The sequence below is a fragment of the Eriocheir sinensis genome, chromosome 37, assembly GCF_024679095.1.
Source record: "Eriocheir sinensis breed Jianghai 21 chromosome 37, ASM2467909v1, whole genome shotgun sequence".
In the NCBI taxonomy this organism is placed as follows: domain Eukaryota; kingdom Metazoa; phylum Arthropoda; class Malacostraca; order Decapoda; family Varunidae; genus Eriocheir; species Eriocheir sinensis.
In genome coordinates this window covers 8,419,237-8,424,070 of record NC_066545.1, presented here as the reverse complement: position 1 = coordinate 8,424,070, position 4,834 = coordinate 8,419,237, and the positions used below count along the sequence as shown (strand labels likewise).

The 4,834-nt window shown below is 43.4% G+C and overlaps 1 long non-coding RNA gene across 1 annotated transcript in view; it reads right to left on the bottom strand.

Moving 5' to 3' along the window:
- LOC127008178 (uncharacterized) overlaps positions 1-2,841 on the bottom strand; it is a 13,149-nt gene extending 10,308 nt beyond the window's left edge. Inside the window, exons 1-2 of the long non-coding RNA XR_007760903.1 lie at positions 2,657-2,841; positions 621-704 (exon numbers count right to left, since the gene is read on the bottom strand). This is a non-coding gene — a long non-coding RNA (uncharacterized LOC127008178). The remainder of the gene's footprint in view (positions 1-620; positions 705-2,656) is intronic.
- Positions 2,842-4,834: the final 1,993 nt, after the last annotated feature.

Genomic DNA, 4,834 nt, shown 5'->3' with positions numbered 1-4,834 from the left:
CACACACACACACACACACACACACACACACACACACACACACACACACACACACACACAACGTGCCTGCAGTATGAGTTTTGATGTGTGTGCATGTAGGTAGTGATCGTGCTGCCGATTATGATAATGAGAATGAGAATGAGAATAATAATAATAATAATAATAATAATAATAATAATAATAATAATAATAATAATAATAATAATAATAATAATAATAATAATAATAATCTCAGCAACACCAATAAAAGGAAAAAACAAACCTGATGCAAATTATCAAGACTACAAATTTTATAAGCTCTAACCATAATGTAAAAAAAATGCAATTAAAGTCACGGCTTATTCTCCCTTACACCATGCAGAGAATGCTCTTGCACCTGCTGTAGGATTCGAACCCGCGGGAAGTCCTTTTTAGAATTAGAACCAAGCAAATGAACCAAGTGTGTCTTCTTAACCCTAGCCTGACTGCCAAGAGGTGTGCCCAAAAAATTGATACAGGAATAACACAGCAAAGACGAAAAGAAACTGAAGAGCACCGAATTACACACACGGAAAATTACTCACACCACATCCAACGTCATCAGGAACACACAAACAGTACTCAATAAAGGGCAGACTTACCTATCTATTTCCTCACGAAGCCGCCGCCGTCCTCATCCTCCTCTTCCTTCTCATCACACAGGTAAACAAGGACACTGAGCGCTTCTGAAAAAAAAAATTAAGTAAGTTTTCCCCTCTCTCCTCCCTCGTGTCCAACTCTTTCTTCCACCCGTGGGAGAAAACAAAGGGTAAGCTCCTTCTCCTCCTCCTCCTCCTCCTCCTCCTCCTCCCCTTCGTCTCCTATATATTCACCTTGCGTGGTAAAGATAAAAAAAAAGGTTTACAGCAAGTTCGTTCTTCCCTCGTCCTCACTTTCCCATCACACAAGAAAAAAAAAACTCCTGCTCCTCCTCCTCCTCCTCCTCCTCCTCAATCTTTTCCTGACACAACCAGTCCCTTCTTTCCTTCCACTCCCTTTTCCCTTCAAAGCTAAAAAAAAAAAAGAAAAGAGGCAGACGTCAGGGTCATTTCCTCTTTTCATTCTCCAGCCATTTTTTTCTTAACACTAGACAGAAAAAGGTCGCGGAAGGGACAGAAAAATCCTATTGACCCCCTCTACCCCCCCAGAGAGAGAGAGAGAGAGAGAGAGAGAGAGAGAGAGAGAGAGAGAGAGACGCATTTTCCCTTCAAGTGAGAGGAAAATACAAGCGAGAAAAGACTAAGAAAGAAAACGGAGAAAGAGTAAAGGAAGAGGAAATAAAAGGTCACAGTTGATTCCTCCTCCTCCTCCCTTCTCCTCCGGGCGCTGCGGCAACACCGTCACGCCTATGAACCAGGTAATTCCATCGCCTCCAGCAGAAGCGACCGTAATTGAATAATGAAACACCAAACACTACAGGATACTACCCCCTCCTCCTTCCTCTCCTCCTGCTCATCATCCTTTCCCTCTTCTGCTTCTTCTATTTCTTTTCTTCTCTTCTTTTCTTCTTTTTCCTTCTCTTCTTTTCTTTTCTTCCTCTTCTTCTTCTCTTTCTTCTTCTTCCTCCTCCTCTTTCCTCAACACTCCTCTTCTCCTTATTCCCCACACCTACGTTCCCCGCCTTCGTTCTATCCTCTCTCTTATCCTTCCACACTTCTTTTCCCTCAGACGATGTTGTTTCCTCTGATACAAATTCCCTTTCCATCATCATCCTCTTCCAACATCAATAGTTCATCTTATTTATTTATTCTTTTTTCATCTTTGGTCAGTCGGTCGGTCAGCAGTCAGGAGGGAAGAAAGGACAAAAGGTGAGGGAAGAAATGAGGAGTGGAGGGAGGGAGGGAGGGAGGGAGGGGGTGTTCCTGGAAATCTCTCCGTGAGCTTCAAGGAAAATAAGCTCCCGCCTCAACTTTGGTGGACATTTGCATATTTTTTGAGCTGCCTCGCGAAGTGTGACGGGCGGAGAACGTCAAGATGTCCTCGTAGGGGCTTCAGGCTTCTTTTTCGCCTTCACTCGAGTGTTAAAAACCGAAGGAGAGAGACTGAAGTTTGTAGCAGGAAATGATGCATGAGGGAAACTCGGAAATAAGTGTTAAGTGAAATAATGGAATGGAAGTAGGTATACGTATAAATATGTATATATAAACCATTTCTCTTCTTCGCTCAAGTGTAATGAAAAAAAAAGTTAAATGATGGCCGGGAAATAATAAGGCAACGAAGAATAATGAAAATCAGTCATTAGTGCAGAGAATCTTATCGAAATGAAGAAACGAAACGGATTGTTGTAAATAACTAGTGAATGATATAAGGTTAAAGTTTAACGTAATAGTAATCTGGTCATGGACAACAACGGAATGAGGGATCATGCAAGATTGTAACGTCTTAAACGAGATGTACAAACACGCATTAAACAAAGCTGCAGCTCGGCCTTTTAAAAGTTTTTGACCACACTGTTTGCTTAGATTGAGCTTTATGTCATACTGTCGATTTCTAAGCTAACAAATGAACACGTCCGCGTCACAATCTTGACAAGCCTCCGACGAGTTGCAGTGCTGATACTACAGCTGCTGGGCCGATGAATAATCTCATTATAATTACGATCAAACAGTCTGACAATAGTTAAGCTCGTCACACTTACCGCTAACGAGTAGATCCGTCCATCTCCGGTTAGTGCTCCAAGCCAGGCAGCAGCGTCCACTGGCAGCAGTACTTCGTCAACTCATCGATGTACTAATAAACACAGTTACACCTTCAGGATCCCGTCACTCCCCGGCAGCGGTGCAGGGTCAGGAGGCAGCACTTCCAAAACATGCCCGGCGCGGGGACGGCGGGGAGCACACTGAGGTAGGCGACGCCGCGGTGCTCCGGAGAGTTTGCTTCATGATTCGAACCGTTGTCGAGGAGCGGGACGTGTTGCTTCATTCCGATTTGTTCCATTTGCCGGATTATTTCTACTGCATCCTTGTCTATTAGTATAAGAAGGACTTGACGCTGAATCCTTTTGGTATACTACAACAAGTCCGGTGACACTTATTCTGCTCAGTGTGGAGAATTAAATCTTTTCATCAATCTCGAGGAGCAGGTCATCCAGTTCAACCGCAAATAACACAAGCTTCGGAACAGTTTCATTCACGGACACGCCATTACCTTCACATTTCCACAAATAGTTATTAGAGTCTATTTTCGCTTGAATTTCCTGGGATATTAGCGTTAGTATTGATCAAAACCTACAAGTTTATATAATTTGATTACTACTAGCACACGAACAATATATATATATATATATATATATATATATATATATATATATATATATATATATATATATATAAATATATATATATATATATATATATATATATATATTTTTTTTTATTTAATATATATAATATATATATATATATAAAGATATCTTAATACTCGATGCAATTAGGCAATCTTCTCGAATAGTAAAATCTCCCGTTTTTATCTATTCATTTAGTTTCCGTGTAAAACATCATAATATTCCACGAACAATGAGAAGGCTTGGAAATACTGGACAATGAAAGTACCGAGTAAGGAAACATTACCTAACACGTCCAGACTTCCTCCGTAACCCTCGTCAAGACACGGTAATATTCCTTGTACGTTACACGGCCTTTGGGGCATATAAGGAAAGTTCCGTACCAACGCCCCATTTTCCGCGCTGGTGCCTCGCCGCAGCAACAACAAAGCTTCGTTGTTCCCGGGAATGACCTCATCACCTGACCGCGGGTGGGGGGCGCGCGGCGTTGACCACCTGATATAGAGGCGGTAATTACCTGCCGGCGTCAGGTGTTGGGCTCGAGAGGCAGAGGCTCGGCTCGGACAAAAGTGGTCGTATGGCCCTGGCGGTGACGGTGCCGGGTCCGCGAGGAGGGGAGAGGGGGGTGGGGGGGACAGGGCAACACAACATGGAAGGACTGCCGCGGGACCTCTCTCGGCAGACGTATATTTATTTTCCCTTATAGACAACGACGATTCCAGCCTTCCTCACATCCGTCCCCTTCTACATAATTATTTTCTTTTGTTTTCGTATCCTCTATAAACTGAAAATATGTAATTTTTTTTTTTTTTTTTTTTTTTTTTTTTACGTCGCGGCCTATTGCGCCGGTAGGCTTCTTCCCGGTGGGGCCTGATGGTCGGCCTAAGGCTTCTTCCCGGTGGGGCCTGATGGTCGGCCCAGCCCGTTCTGGCGCAGGCGAGTGTAAGGTTTGTCAGTCCTTCAAATTTCACACATGTATCATCCTCTTATTTTATTATTGTTTTTTTTTTCTTTTCAATCTCTAAAAGCTGACTGCACTTAAAAATTACAATGAAAATGAGGAAGAGATATATTGTTTTTTTTTATGATTTTGTAGAACATCCCCCGTGTGTGTGTGTGTGTGTGTGTGTGTGTGTGTCAAGTTACTTCCCTAAACCACTGACAATACACTCACTTTGTGCGTCACTCTAAACCCTTGATCCCGCACTTTCATCCTCTTCCTCTCTTTCCCTCACTCCCTTCACCCATCCCCTACCACACCTTGCCTTCCCCCTTCACCACCACTACACTTCCCACCCCTCTACGCCTCTACCACCAGTCCTCTTCCTCCTCCTCCTTCACCCAACAGCGGCAGGTCTTCAGGGCTGGGAGCACGCGTCTCTTGATTAAAATGTCTTCATCGTATTTCACAAGACGCTGTTGAACGCGGCTGATCGTGTCGCCTCGACGAGTGGTGTCGGGTGAACCCTCAAACCGCACCACAACAAGGCCAGTGTCGACCTTTTTACGGAGCTTTTTTTGCCACGTTCAAGC